Here is a 12,091-nt window from a genome sequence, read left to right on the forward strand (position 1 = left end):
AGGCAACTCTCGGGAACATCACTGTGTCCTTAACCCCAGTCTGATAAACAATTTACTGCTACTCTCTGTTCTCTGTTCCTAAGCCAATTTTGTATCCTGCTGACATTAATCCCACAGGCTTTAAATTTTCTAACAAGTCCATTATGTGGCACTAATGACCAGGTAACAATAATTCATTTTATTTTCTCCATTAGGAACAGATGGAATATGGAATGCTTTGCCACAAGGAATAATTGAGGCAGAGACACTATTGCATCTTCTTAGAGAAAAAGCAGATAAATATTTGAAGCAGATGAAACATGGCTACAGGGAGAGGTCAGCAGAACTGTTTTGCTGATGAGCAATGAGTTATGTTCTATAAATCTCAATGGTTCCAAAATAAAAGATCATCAGACATAAAAAAACTACATATATGTGATCGGTTGCCTTACCCTTCCATGGAACCAGTCTGCAGACATGACAAACTGAATCATTTCATCAGGGATTTCATCCTTGGGATCTTGCAGGTACAGTACAGTCCAAAGAAATTGTTGTTCCATTTATTGCCATAATTTTCTTTTTTCTGAGAAAAATCTGCACTGCAGATTATTAAACTTGCTGTTCCCACAATCGCAACAAAATTTCCTTTCTGTGTACAATTCAAACAGCTCATGGCCTTCATGACACTTGTAGCTACAAGCTAGATAGATGCCAGCAGGCTGTCCTCCCTTTGGTGCACAGGTATTACAAGCATACAATCATGTCTCTAGAGAGTAAGACAAAGCAGAAAAAGGCTAGAGAGTAAGATGAAGCAGAAAATGGGTACATATGACAGATAATACAATTGAGAACCAAGCTGAATATAGAAGGTTCAGAGAGGAAGTTAAAAAACAAATAAGAGAAACAAAGGGTAAGTCATGAGAGGGTAGCTCGGCAGCGTGGAGTGCTCCTCCTGTGCAATGTGAGAAGTCAGGGACACTTCCAGTGTCCAGGGCGAACACGTGTGCAGGAAGTGTCTCCAGCTGCAGCTACTCAAAATCTGCATTTCCGATCTGGAGCAGCGACTGGGGACACTGTTGAGCATCTGCGAGGCTGAGATCATCGTGGACACACGGCAGGTAAAGACTGCTCAGGCAGAAAGGGAATGGGTGATCGCCAGAGTAGAAGAACTAGGCAGGTAGTGCAGGACTCCCCTGGGTCCATCTTCCTCGCTAACAGATTTTCCACTTTGGATACTGTTGGGAGAGATAGCTTCTCAGGGGAATGCAGCAAGATCCAAGTCTGTGGCACCACAGGTGGCTCAGCTGCACAGGAAGGGAGGTAAAAGAGTGGGAGAACTAAAGTGATAGTTGATTCCATCATAAGGAGTATAGATGGGCGTTTCTGTGGCCACAAATGTGACTCCAGGATGGTATGTTGCCTCCCTGGTGCTCGGGTATCACGGAAGGGGAGGGTGAACAGTCAGAGGTTGTGGTTCATATTGGTACCAACGACAAAGGTAAAAAGAGGGATATTGTTCTGCAACAAGAATTTAGGGAGCTAGGTAGCAGATTAAAAATCAGGACCTCAAAGGTTGTAATCTCTGGATTACTCCAGTGCCACATACTAGTGAGTTTAAAACTAATTTGGCAGGGGGATAGGATACAGAGTGGAGGTACAGTAGGAGGTGATGCACAGCCAAATATAGAAGAGAAACTAAGTCAGATTGGAAGGCAGAGCAAATATACACATGTTAAGGCACAAGCGAATAATGCAAGGCTGGATTGCATCTATTTTAATGCAAGGAGTCTTACAAGTAAGGCAGATGAATTGAGGGCATTGATTAACACATGGGAATATGATATTGTTGCTATCACAGAGACATGGTTGAGGGAAGGGCAGGACTGGCAGCTCAATATTCCAGGGTATAGAATATTCAGGCATGACGGTGTGGGGGTGGGGTGGGGGGGTTGTAAAAGAGCAGGTGGCAATGCACTGTTGATCAAGGAGTAATTACTGCAGTATGGAGGGATGATATCTTAGAAGGTCCCTCAAATGAGGCCATATGGGTAGAACTTAAAAACAAAAAGGGGGCAATCACTTTGCTGGGAATGTACTACAGGCCTCCAAACAGTCAGGGAGAGACAGAGGAGCAGATATATATGCAAATCTCAGATAGGTGTAAAAATATTAAGGTAGTAATAGTAGGGGATTTCAACTTCCCCAATATTAACTGGGATAGTCTTCGTGCAAAAGGCTTAAAGGGGACGGAATTCTTAAACTGCACACAGGAGAGCTTTTTGAGCCAGCACATAGAAAGTCCGACAAGAGAAGGGTCAGTACTGGACCTAATCTTCGTGAATGAAGCCAGACAAGTGGGGGAGCATTTCGGGGGATAGTGACCATAACTCTGTAAAATTTAAGGTAGTTATGGAAAAGGACAAAGAGGGACTGGAAATAAAGGTACTGAATTGGGGGAAGGCCGATTTCAAAAGGATAAAACAGGATTTGGCCAAAGTGGACTGGGAGCAGCTACTTGTAGGAAAGTCTACATCAGACCAGTGGGAGTCATTCAAAGAGGAAATAGTGTGAGGTCAGGGCCAGCAAGTTCCAGTTAAGGTGAAGGGTAGGACCGACAAGTCCAGAGGGAAGGGATGTAGAGGATTGGATCAGGAAAAAAAGGAGGCTTATGGCAGATTCAGAGGGCTGAAAACAGCAGAGGCCCTAGAGGAGTACAGAAAGTGTAGGTGGTACTTAAAAAAAGTAATGAGGAGAGTGAAGAGTGGGCATGCAAAAACACTGGCGGGCACGCTAAAAGGTATTTTATAAGTATGTTAAGGGCAAAAGGATAACCAGGGAAAGGTAGGGCCCATTAGGGTCCAAAGTGACAATCTGTGTGTGGAGCTGGAGGACATAGGTGAGTTTTTAAATGATTACTTTGCATCTGTGTTCGCTGTGGAGAAGGACGATGTAGGTGTAGCGATCAGGGAGGGGGATTGTGATATACTTGAACAAATTAGCATTGAAAGGGAGGAGGTATTAACTGTTTTAGTGGGCGTAAAAGTGGATAAATCCCTAGGCCCAGATGAGATGTATCCCAGGCTGTTACGTGAGGCAAAGCAGGAGATTGCAGAGGCTCTGACACAAATTTTCAAATCCTCTCCGGCCACAGGAGAGGTGCCAGAGAGGATCCAGAGGACTGGAGGACAGCAAATGTGGTACCATTATTCAAGGTGGGTAGTAGGGATAAACCAGGTAATTACTGGCCAGTGAGTCTAACATCAGTGGTAGGGAAACTATTGGAAAAGATTCTGAGGGACAGGATTAATCTCCACTTGGAGAGGCAGGGATTAATCAAGGATAGTCAGCATGGCTTTGTCAGGGGGAGATCATGTCTAACAAATTTTATTGAATTTTTTGCGGAGGTGCCTAGGTGTGTAGTCTACATGGACTTCAATAAGGCTTTTGATAAGGTCCCTCATGGGAAATTGGTCAAGAAGGTAACAGCCCATGGGATCCAGGGCAATTTGGCAAATTGGATCCAAAATTGGCTTAGTGGCAGGAGGGTGATGGGTGAGGGTTGTTTTTGCGATTGGAAGCCTGTGACCAGTGGTGTACCACAGGGATCGGTGTTGGGACCCTTGCTGTTTGTATTGTACATTAATGATTTAGACGTGAATATAGGAGATATGATCAGTAAGTTTGCAGATGACACGAAAATTGGTGGTGTCGTAAATAGTGAGGAGGAAAGCCTTAGATTACAGGATGATATAGATGGTCTGGTAAGATGGGCAGAGCAGTGGCAAATGGAATTTAATCCTGAGAAATGTGAGGTGATGCATTTTGGAGAACTAACAAGGCAAGGGAATATACAAATGATGGTAGGACCCTAGGAAGGTCAGAGGGACCTTGGTGTACTTGTCCATAGATTACTGAAGGCAGCAGCACAGGTGGATAAGGTGGTTAGGAAAGCATATGGGATACTTGCCTTTATTAGCTGAGGCATAGAATATAAGAGCAGGGGGGTTATGATGGAGCTGTATAAAACACTAGTTAGGCCACAGCTGGAGTACTGTGTACAGCTCTGGTCGCCACACTACAGGAAGGATGTGATTGGCCTGCAGAGGGTGCAGAGGAGATTCACCAGGATGTTGCCTGGGCTGGAGAATTTCAGCTATGAAGAGAGACTGGATAGGCTAGGATTGTTTTCCTTAGAGCAGAGAAGGATGAGGGGGGACATGATTGGGGTATACAAAATTATGAGGGTCATTGATAGGATAGATAGGAAGAAATGTTTTCCCTTAGCGGAGGGGTCAACAAACGGGGGGCATAGATTTAAGGTAAGGGGCAGGAGGTTTAGAGGGGATTTGAGGAAAATCTTTTTCACTCAGAGGGTGGTTGGAATCTGGAACGCACTGCCTGAAGGGGTGGTAGAGGCAGGAACCCTCACAACATTTAAGAAATATTTAAGTGTGCATTTGAAATGCCATAGCATACAAGGGTATGGGCCAAGTGCTGGAAAATGAGATTAGAATAGATAGGTTTTTGATGGCCGGCTTGGACACGATGGGCTGAAGAGCCTGTTTCTGTGCTGTATAACCCTATGACTCAAAGAGAGAGTATGAGAAGAAACTGGCAGCTAACATAAAAGGGAATCTAAAAGTCTTCTATAGGCATACAAATAATAAAAGGGTGGTAAAAGGAGGATTTACGAAAGAGGTAGGGGGGGCATGGCTGAGATACTAAATAAGTACTTTGCATTTGTCTTTCGCAAGGAAAAAGATGCTGCCCAAGTCTTAGTGATAGAGGAGGTAGTTGAAACACTGGATGAAATTCGTAAAGAGGAGGTATTAGATAGGCTAACTGTACTTAAAGATGATAAGTCACCAGTACCAGATGAGATGCATCTAAGGATACTGAGGGAAGGAAGGGTGGAAATTGCAAAGACACTGGCCATAATTTTCCAATTCTTCTTAGATACAGGAGTGATACCAGAGGCCTGGAGAATTGCAAATGTTACACCCTTGTTTAAAAAAGGTGTAAGGACAAGTCCAGTAACTACAGGCCAGTTAGTTTAACGTCTGTGGCGGGAAGGCTTTTAGAAACGATAATTTGGGACAAAATTAACCGTCACTTGGACAATGTGGATTAATTAATGAAAGCCAACATGGATTTGTTAAGGGACAATCATGTTTAACTAAATTACTTGAGTTTTTTGATGAGGTAACAGAGAGGGTTGATTACGGTGATTGATGTGGTGTACATGGATTTTCAAAAGGCATGTGATAGAGTGCCACATAACAGGTTTGTCAGCAAAGTTAAAGCCCATGGGATAAAATGGACAGTAGCAGCATGGATACAAAATTGGCTGAGTGACAGGAAACAGAGAGTAGTGGTTAATGGTTGTTTTTCAGATGGGAGGAAGGTATAAAGTGAGGTTCCCCAGGGGTCTGCGTTAGGACCCCTGCTTTTCTTGATATATATTAATGAACTGGACTTTGGTGTACAGGGCACAATGTCAAAATTTGTGGATGACACAAAACTTGGAAATGTTGTGAACTGTGAGGAGGATAGTGATAAACTTCAAGAGGCTGGTGGAATGGGTGGACAGATGGCAGATGGAATTTAATGCAGAACAGTGTGAAGTGATTCATTTTGGTATAAAGAACGAGGAGAGGCAATAGGAGAGGCAATATAAATTAAAGGGTACAATTCTAAAGTGGGTGCAGGAGCAGAGGGACCTGGGGGTATATGTGCACAAATCATTGAAGTTTGCAGGGCAGGTTGAGAAAGTGATTAATAAAGCAAATAGCATGCAGGGCTTTATAAATAGGGGCATAGAGTACGAGAACAAGCAAGTTATGGTAAACCTGGATAAAACACTGGTTCGGCCTCAACTGGAGTATTGTGTCCAGTTAGGAAGGATGTGAAGGCATTAGAGGGGGTGCAGAAAAGTTTCACGAGAATAGATCCAGGGATAAGGAACTTCAGTTACATGGATAGGTTGGAGAAAATGGCGCTGTTCTCCTCAGGGAAAAGAAGATTAAAAGGAGATTTGATAAAGGTTTTTTTTAATCGTTTGTGGGATGTGGGTGTCACTGGCTAGGCCAGCATTCATTGCCCATCCTTAATTGCCCTTGAACTGAGTGGCTTGCTCGGCCATTTCAGAGGGCATTTAAGAGTCAACCACATGGCTGTAGATCTGGAGTCACATGTAGGATTAAACTAGCTTGCTTTAAAATTCCAGATTTACTAATTGAATTCAAATTTCCCCATCTGCCATGGTGGGATTCGAACCCATGTTCCCAGAGCATTAGCCTGGGCTCTAGATTACTAGTCTAGTGACATTACCACTACGTCATTGCCTGCCCCAAATTTGATAAAGGTGTTCAAAACCATGAGTGGTCTGGACTGAGTAGATAGGGAGAAACTGTTCTCATTGGTGGAAGGATCCAGAACCAGGGGACACTGCTTGAAGATGAGGAAAAACTTTTTTACGTAGAAAATGGTTAGGATCTGGAATACACTGCCAGAGAGTGTGGTGGAGGCAGATTCAATCAAGGCATTCAAAGGAAAATTGGATAATTATCTGAAGAGAAAAAAATGTTGTAGGATTACAGGGAAAAGGCAGGGGAGTGGGACGAGGTGAGTTGTTCTTGCAGAGAGCTGGCACAGACACAACGGGCCAAATGGGCGGCACAGTGGCGCAGTGGTTAGCACCGCAGCCTCACAGCTCCAGTGACCCGGGTTCAATTCTGGGTACTGCCTGTGCAGAGTTTGCAAGTTCTCCCTGTGTCTGCGTGGGTTTTCGCCGGGTGCTCTGGTTTCCTCCCGCCACCAAAGACTTGCAGTTGATAGGTAAATTGGCCATTATAAATTGCCCCTAGTAGAGGTAGGTGGTAGGGGAATATAGGGACAGGTGGGGATGTTGTAGAAATGTAGGATTAGTAAAAATGGGCGGTTGATGGTCGGCACAGACTCGGTGGGCCGAAGGGCCTGTTTCGGTGCTGTATCTCTAAATAAATAAATAAATGGCCTCCTTCTGTGCTGTAACCATTCTATGATGCTATGAACTGGGAAAAGTTAGAAATGTAATAGGTTTTAAGTGAGTGAAAAGGAGGAGGGTGGAAAGAAGAACAAAAGGGATCTGTGATAGGGTAGAAGACAGGAGAGATTAGATGACAAAAAGAGTTGCTGGTGTAAGGCCAAAGGGAGTGGTAATAGGACAAGTAAAAGTAAGACAAGAAGCAAAAGATGTGTCTAGAGGAGGTGTGAATGGCAGAATAATGAAAAGCTGCTGTCTGAAAGCAAAAACAGGGAAAACGGGAGTACAATTGTAACCTGCAAAAAGGAAACAAAATGGGGGCTGAGATTCTGGTCTGAAATTGCTGAACTCAGTGTTGAGTCCAAAAGTAAAGTGCCTAAAGGAAAGATGAGGTGCTGTTCCTTGAGCTTGTGTTGAGCTTCATTGGAACATTGCAGTAGGCTGAGGACAGAAAGCTCAGCATGAGCAATGTGGAGAATTAAAATGATAGTTGAACAGAAGCTATAGACTCTAGCTATATGAAGAGGGAAGAGGTAAAAGGGCAGGTGTTGCCATAGAAATATAGAAATTTACAGCCATTTGCCCCATTGTGTGGGTGCTGGCTGACAAGGAGCCATCCAGCCTAATCCCACTTTCCAGCTCTTGGTCTGTAGCCTTGTAGGTTTAGGCACTTCAACTGCATATCCAAGTACTTTTTAAATGTTATGAGGGTTTCTTCTTCTACCACCCTTTCAGGCAGTGAATTCCAGACCCCCACCACCCTCTAGGTGAAAAAAATCTCCCTTGAATACCCTCTAAACTTCCTACCTCTTACCCTAAATCTATGTCCCCTGGTTATGGACCCCTCAACCAAGGGGAATAAAGCCTTCCTATCTACTCTAAATAGACGCCTCATAATTTTATACACTTCAATTAGGTCTCCCCTCAACCTCCTCTCTTCCAAAGAAAACAACCCTAGCCTATGCAGTCTTTCCTCACAACTAAAATTCTCCAGTTCAGGCAACATCCTTGTAAATCTCCTCTGTACTCTCTCTAATGCAATCACATCTTTCCTATAGCGCAGTGACCAGAACTGCACGCAGTATTCCAGCTGTGGCCTGACTAGTGTTTTATACAGTTGCAGCATTACCTCCCAGCTCTTATATTCTATGGCTCGGCTAATAAAGGCAAGTATCCTGTACACATTCTTGACCACCTAATCCAACTGTCCAACCACCTTCAGGGATCTGTGGACATACACTCCAAGGTCCCTCAGTTCCTCTACATTTCTCAGTATCTTACCACTTATTGTGTATTTCCTTGCCTTGTTAGCCTTCTCCAAATGCATTATCTTGCACTTCTCCAGATTGAGTCCATTTGTCACTGGTCTGCCCACCCGACTAGTCCATTGATATCTTCCTGCAGTCTACAGCTTTCTTCATTAAGAAACACACAGCCAAATTTCTTAATCATACCCCCTACATTCAAGTGCCTTTCACATTAATTCTATCCCAGTTAATATTACAGTAGATGAAATCCCCCTCAATTTCTGCCCTTTTTTTTCACTTCACAGAAATTTGCCTACACATTTGATTTTCTATCTCCCTCTGACTGTTCGAGAGTCTAATGTACGCTCCCAGTAGAGTGATTGTCCCTTGTTTGTTCTTCAGTTCAGCCCATTTGGCCTCATATGATGACCCTTCTACCATGTCATCTCTCTTCAGTTCTAAGTGTTTCTTTAATCAATATTGCAACAACCTCCCCTCCTTTTTTATCCCCTTCTTTATCTCTTCTGAAAACCCTGTGACTAGGAATGCTGAGCTGCCATTCCTGTCCTTCTTTCAGTCATGCCTCAGTAATAGCTATAATATCATACTCCCATGTGTCAATCTGCGCTCTCACCTTATCTGCCTTATTTCCTAGATTTCTTGCATTGAAGTTTTTACCATTTAGCACTGCCAAACTCCCTTGTTGTCTATTTTCTATCCTTTATTACCTCTGCCTTCCAAACAGGCCTCCTAATTTCCTGCCTTCCATTTCTAACTTTTCTTCTCTCCCTTCTGAATCTACTCTGAGGTTTGCATCTTCATGGTGAGCTAGTTTAAACCCTCCCCAACAGCAATAGCAAATCCCCCTGCGAGGATATTGGTCCTGATCCTGTTGAGGTGCAACAGCCCGGCTTGTACAGGTCCCACTCCCCAAGTATTGCTCCCAATACCTCAGGAATCTGAAGCCCTCCCTCTTGCAGCATCGGTCCAGCCACATATTCATCAGCTTTGCCTTCCTATTTCTGTCCTCACTGGCACGTGGCACCAGAAGTAATCTGGAGATTATGACCTTTGAGATCCTGCTTTTCAATCTCTCTCCTAGCTCCCTGAACTCTGCCTGCAGGACCTCATCCCTCTTTCTGCATATGTCATTGGTGCCGATATGAACTACAATCTCTGGCTGGTCACCCTACGCCTCAGAATGTCCTGCTGCCACTCAGTGACATCATTGACCCCGGCACCAGGGAGGCAACATTCCATCCTGGAGTCACGTCTATGGCTGCAGAAGTGCCTGTCTTTCCCTCTCACTATTGAATCCCCTACCACTGTTGCTCTTCCACTCTTGTTCCTTCCCCGCTGTGCAGCTGAGCTACTCATGGTGCCATGGACGAGGCTCTGTCCACACTCCCCAGAGGAATCATCACTCTCACCAGTTTTCAAAACTGCACTCATGGGGTCCCTGCCTGGCCTTCCTTGTCCTTCTGCCAATCACCTATTTCCTCTGTAACTGCACATTTTTAAGCTGCGGAGTGACTACCTCCAAAATGTGCTATCCACAGAGCTCTCAGCCTCACAGATGGCCTATTGTGACTCCAACTGCTGTTCAAGCTCTGAAACCCAGAGCTCGAGCTGCTCTAACTGATGATACTTCCTGCACGTGCAGTCGCCCAGGCCATGAGAAACATCCAGGATTTCCCACATGCCTCCGGATGTGCATTCCAAGGGGCTGAGGTTCCCTGCCATGCCAACTAAAGAACAGGCCACCCGAGACTGGGTATTGTGTAATGAGAAAGGATTAGTTAACAATCTTGTTGTATGGGATCCTTTGGGGAACAGTGACCATAACATGACAGAATTCTTCATTAAGATGGAGAGTGAGAGAGTTGATTCTGAGACAAGGGTCCTGAATCTAAATAAAGGAAACTATGAAGGTATGAGGCGCGGGTTGGCTATGATAGATTGGGGAACGTTACTTAAAGGGTTGACAGTGGAGAGACAATGGATAGCATTTAAAGAGCGCATGTCATAGTCATTCAGCACAGAAACATCGTGTCTGTGCCGACCATCAAGCACCCAAGTACTCTAATCCCATTGTTAGCACCTGGCCTGTAGCCTTGTATGCTATGACGTTTCAAATGCTCATGTAAATATTTTTTTAAATGTTGAGGGTTCCTGCCTCTACCACCACTTCAGGCAGTGTGTTCCAGATTCCAACCACCCTCTGGGTAAAATTTTTTTTCCTCAAATACCTTCTAAACCTCCTGCCCCTTAGCTTAAATCTATGCCCCCTGGTTATTGACCCGTCTGCTAAAGGAAAAAGTTTCTTCCTATCTAATCTATCAATGCCCCTCATAATTTTGTATACCTCAATCATGTCCGCCCTCAGTCTTCTCTGCTCTAAGGAAAACAACCCTAATCTTTTCAGTCTCTCTTCATAGCTGAAATGCTCCAGCCCAGGCAACATCCTGGTGAATCTCCTCTGCACCCTCTCCAGTGCAATCACATCCTTCCTATAGTGTGGTGCCCAGAACTGTACACAGTACTCCAGCTGTGGCCTAACTAGCATTTTATACAGCTCCATCATAACCTCCCTGTTCTTATATTCTATGCCTCGGCTGATAAAGGCAAGTATCCCATATGCCTTCCTAACCACCTTATCTACCAGTGTTGCTATCTTCAGGTGATCTATGGACAAGTACACCAAGGTCCCTCTGACTCTCTGTACTTCTTAGGGTCCTACCATCCATTGTATATTCCCTGGTCTTGTTAGCCCTCCCAAAATGCATCACCTCACACTTCTCAGGATTAAATTCCATTTGCTACTGCTCTGCCCATCTATATCGTCCTGTAATCTAAGGCTTTCCTCCTCATTATTTACGACACCACCAATTTTCATGTCATCTGTGAACTTACTGATCATACCTCCTATATTCACGTCTAAATCATTAATGTACACTACAAAACAGCAAGGGTCCCAGCGCCGATCCCTGTGATCACAGGTTTCCAATCGCAAAACCAACCCTTGACCATTACCCTCTGCCACTAAGCCAGTTTTGGATCCAATTTTCCCTGGATCCCATGGGCTCTTACCTTCTTAACCAATCTCCCATGCGGGACCTTATCAAAAGCCTTATTGAAGTCCATGTAGACTACATCAACTGCTTTCCTTTCATCTACACATCTAGTCACCGCCTCGAAAAATTCAATCAAATTTGTTGGACATGATGTCCCCCTGACAAAGCTATGCTGACCATCCTGGATTAATCCCTGCCTCTCCAAGTGGTGATCAATCCTATCCCCCAGAACTTTTTCCAATAGTTTCCCAACCACTGATGTTAGATTCACTGTCCAGTAATTACCTGGTTTATCTCTACTACCCTTCTTGAATAATGGTACCACATTCGCTGTCCTCCAATCCTCTGGTCACTTCTGCAAGAAAAGAGTCCTTCTCTTCTCCAAGAAAAACAGTCCTAACATCTCCAATATATTTATTTAGAGATACAGCACTGAAACAGGCCCTTCAGCCCACCGAGTCTGTGCCGACCAACGACCCATTTATACTAACCCTACAGTTATCCCATATTCCCTACCACCTACCTACACTAGGGGCAATTTACAATGAAAAAAAGGCTTGCATTTATATAGACCAAAAGGTATGGCAGTAAATAAACAGTGGGAAACATTTAATGCGTTCAGTTAAAAAACTGAAACTTAGTGAGAAAGATCCATTCGTGGCTTACTAGGGAAGTTAAAGACAGTATTAGATTAAAAGAGGTTTATAATTTTGTGAAGGTAGTAAGATTGAGGATTGGGAGAGTTTTAGAAACCAGCAAAAAGGTTG

The sequence above is a fragment of the Heterodontus francisci genome, chromosome 23, assembly GCF_036365525.1.
Source record: "Heterodontus francisci isolate sHetFra1 chromosome 23, sHetFra1.hap1, whole genome shotgun sequence".
In the NCBI taxonomy this organism is placed as follows: domain Eukaryota; kingdom Metazoa; phylum Chordata; class Chondrichthyes; order Heterodontiformes; family Heterodontidae; genus Heterodontus; species Heterodontus francisci.